The following is a 10766-nucleotide window of genomic DNA, read 5'->3' on the forward strand; positions in this document are numbered from 1 at the left end:
ACAAGGGCCAGAAGGCAGAAGGGGACAAGGAAGCTGGTGATCGGGACCCCAAGGTTGAGTAAGGATATTGATGTGTTGTGAGATTGTTAACCATTGTCATCGGGCAACATTTGTAGTAACTGTTAAATGAGAAACTATTTTGTTCTGTAAGCCTTCATCTTAAGTGAGAATAAAAGCCCAATTGGAAGAGTGTAGTCAATGTCAGTGAACTGTGCATGTAGAAATTTTTGAAATGGTGTATCTTTGGCTATGTGTATTTTCACCAGAAAAAAAAAAAATTTGAGAAGTTAGAGGGTTGAGATGTTGTGGGTTTGTTAACCAATGTCATAGAACAATATGTGTACTACTGTTTCATGAGAAACTATTTGTTCTGTAAGCCTTCACCTGAAGTACAATAAAAAAAAATACAATAAAAATAAAAAAAAACAAGAAAAACCTAAAGACTCAGCAAATGCAAAATCCACAACAATGAAAAAGATGAAAAGAAAATACATAAAGAAAAACAACTCAGCAGAGAAAAGTAAGTGGAAAAAGAAACTGTCAGCAATACACAAAGACATCAAAATGACAGCACTAAACTCATACCTATCAATAATTACACAATGTAAATGGACTAAATGCAGCAATAAATAGAGAGTGGCAGAATAGATTAAAAAAAAAAACTCATCTATATGCTGCCTACAAGAGATGCACCTTAGGCTTAAAGACACAAACTAAAACTCAAAAGATGGAAAAAATATACCAAGTAAATAACACTCAAAAAAGAGCAGGACTGGCAATACTTATCTTTGATAAAATAGACTTTAAAGTAAAATCCACCACAAAGGATAAGGAAGGACACTATATAATGATTAAAGGGTCAATACACCAGGGGGACATAACTATAATGTATATTTACATGCTCTACGATAGGGCTCAGAGATACATAAAACAAACTCTAACAGCACTGGAAAGAGAGATAGACAACTCCACAATAATAGTAGGAGACTTCAACACATCACTTTCAGTGAAGGACAGAACATCCAGAAAGAAGCTCAAAAAAGGGACAGAAGATTTAAATGCTACAATCAACCAACTTGATCTCATGGACAAATACCAAACACTCCAGCCAAGAGTAGCTAAGTATATTTTCTTTTCCAATGACATGGAACATTCTCCAGGATAGACCACATACTAAGCCATAAAGCAAGCCTTAACAGAAACCAAAGCATCAAAATATTACAAAGCATCTTTTCTGACCATAAAATCATAAAAGTAGAAATCAATAACAGAAAAAGCAAGGAAAAAAAAAATCAAACACATGGAAACTGAATAACACCTTGCTCAAAAATGACTGGTTTATAGAAGAAATTAAGGGTGGAAGAAAGAAATTCATAGAATCAAATGAGAATGAAAACACATTCTATCAGAACCTTTGGGACAGAGCAAAAGCAGTTCTCAGAGGTCAGTTTATAGCAATAAACGCATATATCCGAAAAGAAGAAAGGGTCAAAATCAAAACAAGAATCTTACAACTGACACAAGTAGGAAGAGAACAGCAAAAGCCCCTGGGCGCCAAAAGAAAGGAAATAATTATAGCATAATTAAATGAAATAGAGAATAGATAAACAACTGAAAGAGTTGACAAGACCAAAAGCTGGTTCTTTGAAAAGTTTGACAAAATCGATAAACCATTGACCAAACTGACAAAAGAAAAACAGGACAGGAAGAAAATAACCCATATGAGAAATGAGATGGTTGATATAACATCAGACCTAACTGAAATTAAAAGAATCATAACAAAATACTAAGAAAAATTGTACTCTAACAAATTCGAAAACCTAAAGGACACAGACAAATTTCTAGAAACTCACTACCTACCTAAACTAACACAAATAGAGGTAGAAAAACTAAACAAACCTATAACAAAAGTAGAGATCGAAAAGGTAATTAAACAACTCCCAACAAAAAAAGCCCTGGCCTGGATGGTTTCACTGGAGAGTTCTACCAAACCTTCAGAGAAGAGTTAACACCACTACTACTAAAGGTATTTCATAACATAGAAAAGGATGGAATACTCTGAAACTCATTCTACAAAGTAAGCATAACCTTGATATCAAAACTAGGTAAAGACAGCACAAAAAAAGAAAATCACAGATCAATATCCCTCTTGAACCTTGACGCAAAAATCCTTAACAAAATTTTAGCCAATAGAATTCAACAACATATCAAAAAAGTAATTCACCATGATCAAGTGGGATTTATACCAGGTATGCAGGGATGGTTCAACATTAGAAAAACAATCAATGTAATCCATCACATAAATAAAACAAAAGATAAGAACCACATGATCTTATCAATTGATGCAGAAAAGTCATTTAACAAAGTCCAACACCCATTCATGATAAAAACTCTTAACAAAATAGGAATAAAAGGGAAATTCCTCAGTATAATTAAGGGCATTTATACAAAGCCAACAGCCAACATCATCCTAAATGAAGAGACTTTTAAAGCATTCCCCTTGAGAACAGGAAGGAGACTAGGGTGCCCTTTATCACCACTCTTATTCAACATTGTGCTGAAGGTCCTAGCCAGAGCAATTAGGCTAAAAAGAAATAAAAGGCATCAAAATTATTAGGGAAGAAGTAAGTGTCTCTATTTGCAAATGGTATGACCTTATAAACAGAAAACCCCAAAGAATCCACAAGAAAACTACTGGAACTAATAGAAGATTTCAGCAAAGTATCAGGATACAAGATAAACATACAAAAATCAGTTGCATTCCTCTACATCAACAAAGACAACTTTGAAGAGGAAATCACCAAATCAGTATCATTTACAATAGCCCCCAAAGAAGATAAAATATTTAGGAAAAAATCTAACTAGAGACATAAAAGACCTATACAAGGAAAACTACAGACACTACTGCAAGAAACCAAACAAGACTTGCGTAAGTGGGAAAACATACCTTGCTCGTGGATAGGAAGACTCAACATTGTGAAAACGTCAGTTCTACCTAAAGTGATCTACTGACACAATGCAATCCTGATCCAAATTCCAATTACATTTTTAATGAGATGGAGAAACAAATCACCAATCTCATATGGAAAGGGAAGAGGCCTCGGATAAGTAAAGCATTACTGAAGAAGAACAAAGTGGGCGGCCTCACACTACCCGATTTTAGAACCTATTATACCTCCACGGTAGTCAAAAACAGATACTTAGACCAATGGAACAGAATTGAGAATCCAGATGTAAATTCATCCACCTATGTGTAGCTGATATTTGACGAAGGCTGGAAGTCTGTTAACTGGGGAAATATGATGTCTTTAATAAATCGTGCTTGCATAACTGGATATCCATCTGCAAAAAAATGAAACAAGATCCATACCTCACACCATGCATAAAAACTAACTCAAAATGGATGAAAGACCTAAATATAAAATCAAAAACGATAAAGATCATGGAATAAAAAATAGGCACAATGCTAGGAGCCCTAATACATGGCATACACAGAATATGAACCATAAGTAACAGTGCACAAACACCAGAAGAGAAACTAGATAACTGGGAGCTCCTAAAAATCAAACACTTATGCTCCTCAGAAGACTTCACCAAAAGAGTAAAAAGATAACCTATAGACTGGGAAAAAAATTTTTGTTGCACCAAATCCAATCAACATCTTTTCTGTAAAATCTACAAGATACTGGAAAACCTTAACAACAAAAAGACAAACAACCCTATTGAAAAATAGGCAAACGATATGAACGGCACTTCGCCAAAGAAGACATTCAGGCAATTGACAGACACGTGAGGAAATGCTCAGAATCATTAGCCATTAGAGAAACACAAATCAAAACTACAATGAGGTACCATCTCACCCCAACGAGGCTACCATTAATCCAAACAACACAAGGAGAGATCAGGAAGGTCTAATATGCAATGCTAAGAAGCTTGGACTTTACTCTGCATAGAGTTGGAGGTCTTTGTTGGATTTTAATCAGAGGAACAGTTTGATCAGATTTCATTTAAGAAGACAGTTGCATGGAGGTATGATTAAAATGAGACAAGACTGGAGGCTGGGATGACTCAAGAGACCACTGAAGATTCAGACAAGAGATAATGATTTGAAATAAGTGGGGATGGACAGGTAACTAAGGAACTATTTTGAGGACAGAGTCTATAAAATCCAGAGATTGGCAATTGTGGCAGAGGGTGAAAAAGCTCCGGAGGGCAGGGTATAAGTGAGGAATTGTCAATTTCAAGGATTTTCTATTCTGATTCTTCTCCACAAAAACATTCTACCTATGTCCTTGCCACTCAAGGTGCAGTATATGTACTTGTTGGGAGCATTCACATCATCAGGAAGATTATTAGAAATGCAGACTATTGGGCACCATCGCAGACCTTCTCAGGCAAGATCTAGAAACTTTGCTCTCTAGGTAATTCTTATACATGCTAAATTTTGAGAAGCACAGTTGTATGTGATTAAAACCAATATTCTAGATGTCCCTCCCATGAAAAATATCTTCTTTTCATGCATCTGTCTCTAACAGAAAAGAAGTGTCTTCATTTCTAGTTCTGCTCCTGCTAGAATGCCAAGCAAAAGGAGCCTGTAAGAGAGGTGTGAAGTTTGGAAGTGGGTATCCTTTCTCGAATACTAAATTTGAGGCTTGTTCCATATGACTGTGGCAATTTAATGGTAGTGTCATGATCTTTCACAATCCACTCACCATGGTTCCAATATGGTATACGCCTGCTTGTTATTGCATTAGGAAAAAAAAAAAAGTCACAAAGAATGGACACCACGGTACTTGAACTTATGTCTATTTTCTCTCTACTGTTCTCATTTTGATGCTACTAATGATGGCAGTCTCCTACTGTGACACCCTTGATGATAAATGCCTCTATTATAAGTGGTGCAGTAAAGAGAAGCTGAGCTTACAATGCAATTGTGAAAGGATGGAAAACCTTGTTCTTAATTAGGCTCTTGAGTTTGAAAAACTCCCTTCTTTTCATGAGAGGAAATACTTCAGACAGAGCATTGGGAAAAAGAGATGTTATATAAGAACTGAGAAGAGATTAACAAACTAAAGGGAATATCCAATTTGTTGCATTTCTGAATAGATGTTTTCATTGTTCCACCCTATATTGTTTCACACTATCTACTGCCATGTCTTTTTCTCTGTCTCACTTGTAGTTTTGGACTTGTAACTTTCTCGATTCATATCTTTCCTCTCAATTTATTAATCTCTCTTTTCTCTATGTTTTTAATGAGCTGTACTTTTAAAGGAGTATACTACTTTCTCCCTTTTCAAAGAAATATCCTAGCAAAATGAAAATGAAGATGCCTGCAGAAATAAAGAAAGCAAGGGAAAAAAGGGAGGAAGGCAACACTTAGAAAAAAAGATAATGAAACTCCCTTATTGGGCTCTTATACAAACTAGTAGAGGCATAGCTGTGCTGACAATGGCAACAGACAATAAAGGCAGAGCGGTAACATGCACTTGAGATCTTTGAAAGAAGAAAACCATTATAGCCTCCTTGTTCCTATGAATGAACAACAGGACCACCCTGGAGAGATAAGAAGAGATAGGGCTCCCCCTTTCTTCCACCAAAAGAAGATACATTGCAAAAGTCTTCCAAAAATTATATAAATGGTAATATGCTGAGATTGTTTTTAAACAGATATTTTGGAAACTCTCCACTCAAATCAGTACTATTGCCAACAAATTAGGTTCTGTAAGTATAAATTTACCTCAGTGATGCTGCCATTGATCAAAATATTTTGGGATATCTTCCTTGAGGATTGTCTTCAGGATGATATTTTCTTTTTTCTTATTCTGCAGTGTTTGCATCTGTGTGTGTATTTGCTTGTTTTTGTCTGAGGCAGGCCATATTTACTGTGTTTGTTTATTTCTTAAAACTGGACCTTACAACGGTGTGCAATGAAGAGCTCATAGTTGAATTATGACCATCTGACACTGAGAAATCCTCTTCTAGACCAAATGTAGGACTTACTGGCACTCATGCAATCAGAGACTGGAAGTAAAAGATTGAAATCACCAATGACTTTGTGGTATAATGCCTAAAATTAAAGTCCAGGGGGCCAAGATGATGGAGTCGTCAGACACCTTCCTATGTGCCTCTTACAACAAAGACCTGAAAAAAGAAGTGAATTGATTGTATATGAATATCCAAGAGCCCTGAACATCAAAGGCAATGTTGAGGAATCAGAATGAGTGACGGGGGGATAGAGAGTGACAGTTCAGAAGCAGGGAGGAATTGCCAGACCTGACCCAGTGGGAGCCACAGCCCTTCAGCCCTGATCAGCCCAGGGTGTGCAGTGAGCTGGGCAAAAGGCTGGCTCGCTAGAAAGGCACTTTCCCCATTGAGAGAGACCCAGCAGTAGAGCGTCTACTTGGACACCCAGAACCAGTGAAAAGCAGCACTCAAGTGGCTAAAGATAAGTACTTGCCTGTGGCCTACCACGGGGGATTTAAAAAAAAAAAGAAAAAAACTCATTTGGGAAAAACCTCTCCCATTTACTTCCTCCCTCCCCTCTCTGCACCAGCTCCCAGTTCGCTTCAGGGACTGAAGAGTCCCCTGGGCCAGAAGTAGATCCCATAAGGCGCCCTGACCAATTCTCCTGACCTTGGAGAGGGAACAAATTAACAAACAGGGAAAAAATAAGCTACTGGCTCCCCTAAGCCAGGACCTCAGGGTTGGCACAAATCTTTTGCCTATGCACAGGCCTAAGAAGTCCACAGAGTTTGAGTGCCTTTCACCCCTGCATAGACTTGTGTGGGCCCATCTCAACAGCATAAGCCCACACTACCACAGTAGAACAGGGTAAATACCAGAAGTCTAACTTCAACTGTTTCAGCTGTGAAGTGGCAGGTTTGTGATGTTTGACACTGCTCTGTCCTTTAAACAGGTTCTTTACCTGCCCACATCAGGGGCTTGAGGACTGGTGGCTCCACCCACACCACCTAGCCACCTACAACAGGGGTGCAAGAATAAGTAGTGCCCCCAGTCCTTAAAGCCAACAGAGTAGGGTGCTCATAGTCTGGCTGCAAAACTCACCAACCTACGTGCTCTAGGGAACAGGGAAATGCTTTCCTTTCAGACACTCAGGGGCAGCCATCAGCCCCCTGCCTTGCTCAGCACATGACTTCCTACTGCAACCAGACACCTGTGCCTACACCAATCACCTATGCCTCTCTAAGACTGTAGATGAGAGCCTGCACCACACACGTAGTGACCAACTGCCTGGACACCTTAGCTGAATCCATACAGGAAAATATAATGGATTCCTGGGCTCACATACTTAGTAAAAGATCTAACTAACTAGTGACAGGATGTTAGAGTTTCAAAGGTGCCAGTAATCAAGCTAGCACACATGAGCAGCCTATTTGGGTATATCAGAACAAAACAAGAAGCTAGGACACCCTAAGCAAATATGAACTAAAAAAAATTATAATAAGTTATTGATGGCTTGGAGACAACAGTCAATATCAAATTACATAAAGATGCAGGCCATGATGGCTTTAGCAAGCTCCCAAAATAAAGAATCAATAAATTTTCTGGAGGAAGAGAATTTCTTGGAATTACCAGAGGCAGAATACAAAAGATTATATACAGAACTCTTCAAGAAATTAAGAAGGAAATTTGTCAAAATTCAGGGAAAGCCAAAGAATATACAGACAAAGCACTAGCGGAACTTAAAAAGGTTATTCAAGAGCATAATGACAAATTTAACAGGCAGCAAGAATCCACAGAGAGACGGCAACCAGAAATCCAGAAGATTAACAATAACATTTCAGAATTAGACAACTCAATAGAAAGTCACAGGAGTAGAATTGAGGCAGTAGAAGTCAGAACTAGTGAGATTGAAGATAAAGCACTTGACACCAACTTATTTGAGGAAAAATCAGATAAAAGAATTCTAAAACATGAAGAAACTCTAAGGGTTATGTGGGACTCTATCAAGAGAAATAACCTACGAGTGATTGGAGTACCAGAACAGGGGGGATAACAGAAAATACAGAGAAAATTGTTGAAGATTTGTTGACAGAAAAATTCCCTGATGTCATGAAAGATGACAAGATATCTATCCAAGATGCTCATCGAACCCCACATAAGGTAGATCCCAAAAGAAAGTCACCAAGACATATTATAATCAAACTTGCCAAAACCAAAGTTAGAGAATTTTAAGAGTGGCTAGGGATAAACAAAAAGTCATCTACAAAGGAGAGTCAATAAGAATAAGCTCGGACTACTCAGCAGAAACCTTGCAGGCAAGAAGGCAATGGGATGACATATATAAAGCCTTGAAGGAAACAAATTGCCAGCCAAGAATTATATATCCAGCTAAACTGTCTCTCATATATAATGGCGAAATTAGGCCATTACCAGATAAACAGAAGTTCAGGGAATTTGCAAAAACCAAAACAAAATTATAAGAAATACTAAAGGGAGTCCTCTGGTTAGAAAATCAATAACACCAGATAACAATGCAAGACTAGAACACAGGACAGCGCAACCAGATATCAACTCAGATAGGGAGGTCACAAAAATAAACAAAGCTAAAACACTGAAAATAAGGAAACAGAGATATCAATATGTAAAAGATGACAACATTAAAACAAAAAAGATGGACTAATAAATGTAGACGTAGATTTTTCCTACGGAGAAGAAGTCAAGGCAATATAAAGCAATAAAAGACTGGTTTAAACTTAGAAAAATGGGGGTAAATATTAAGGCAACCAAAAAGGAAACTAACAATCCTACACATCAAAATGAAAAACAAACAAACAAAAAAATACAAAGACTCAGCAAATACAAAATCAACAACAATTAAAAAGATGAATAGAAAATACGTAAAGAAAAATGACTTAGCACGGAAAATTAAATGGAACAAAGAAACTGTCAGCAACACAAAAAAAAAAGACATCAAAATGACAGTGTTCAATGCATACCTATCAATAATTATGCTGAATGTAAATGGACTAAATGCGCCAATAAAGACACAGACAGTGGCAGATTAGATAAAAAAACACGATCCGTCTACATGCTGCCTACAAGAGACACACCTTAGGCTTAAAGACACAAACTAAAACTCAAAGGATAGAAAGAAATATATCAAGCAAACAACATTCAAAAAAGAGCAGGAGTGGCAATATTAATCTCTGACAAAAGACAATTTAAAGTAAAATCCACCACAAAGGATAAGGAAGGACACTATATAATGATCAAAGGGTCAATACAGCAGGAGGACGTAACTATAATAAATATTTATGCACCCAATTGACAAAATACATAAAACAAACTCTAACAGCATTGGAAAGAGAGATAGACAGCTCCACAATAATAGTAGGAGACTTCAACACTTCACTATCAGTGAAGGACAGAACATCCAGAAAGAAGCTCAATAAAGACACGGAAGATCTAAGTGCTACAATCAACCAACTTGATCTCATGGACATATACAGACCACTCCAGCCAACTGCAGCTAAGTATACTTTCTTTTCCAATGCACGTGGGACATTCTCCAGAACAGACCACATACTAGGCCATAAAGCAAGCCTTAACAGAATCCAAAACATTGAAATATTACAAAACATCTTTTTTGACCATAAAACCATAAAAGTAGAAATCAATAACAGAAATAGAAAGGAAAAAATCAAACTCATGGAAACTGAACAATACCTTGCTCAAAAACTACAGGGTTATAGAAGAAATTAAGGATGGAATAAAGAAATTCATAGAATCAAATGAGAATGAAAACACATCCTACCAGAACTTTTGACACAGCAAAAACAGTGCTCAGAGGTCAATTTATAGCAATAAATGCACAGCTTCCAAAAGAAGAAAGGGCCAAAATCAAAACAACCCAACAACTGGAACAAGTAGAAAGAGACCAGCTAAAGAAACCCTCGGGTGCCAAAAGAAAGGAAATAATAAGAATTAGAGCAGAATTAAAAGAAATACAGAATAGAAAAACAATTGAAAGAGTTAACAAGACCAAAAGCTGTTTCTTTGAAAAGATCAACAAAAGTGATAAATCATTGGCCAAACTGACAAAAGAAAAACAGGAGAGGAAGTAAATAAGCTATATAAGAAACAAGATGGGTGATATCACAACAGATCCAACTGAAATTAAAAGAATCATAACAGAATACTATGAAAAAGTGTACTCTAATAAATTTGAAAACCTAGAGGAAATGGACAAATTTCTAGAAACTCACTACCTACCTAAACTAACACAATCAGAGGTAGAGCAACTAAATAAACCCATAACTAAAGAAGAGATTGAAAAGGTTATTAAAAAACTCCCAACAAAAAAAAAGCCCTGGCCCAGATGCCTTCACTGGAGAATTCTACCAAACTTTCAGAGAAGAGATAACACCACTTCCACTAAAGGTATTTCAGAGCATAGAAAAGGATGGAATACTCCCAAACTCATTCTATGAAACAGGCATATCCCCGATACCAAAACTAGGTAAAGACACCAGAAAACAAGAAAATTACAGGCTGATATCCCTGATGAATATTGACACAAAAAATCCTCAACAAAATTTTAGCCAATAGAATTCAGCAACATATCAAAAAAAAAATAATTCACCGTGATCAAGTGGGATTTATACCAGGTATGCAGGGACGGTTCAACATTAGAAAAACAATCAATGTAATCCATCACATTAATAAAACAAAAGACAAGAACCACATGATCTTATCAATCGATGCAGAAAAGGCGTTCGACAAAGTCCAACACCCATTCATGA

Source organism: Trichechus manatus, unplaced genomic scaffold, assembly GCF_000243295.1.
Source record: "Trichechus manatus latirostris isolate Lorelei unplaced genomic scaffold, TriManLat1.0 scaffold00034, whole genome shotgun sequence".
NCBI lineage: Eukaryota > Metazoa > Chordata > Mammalia > Sirenia > Trichechidae > Trichechus > Trichechus manatus.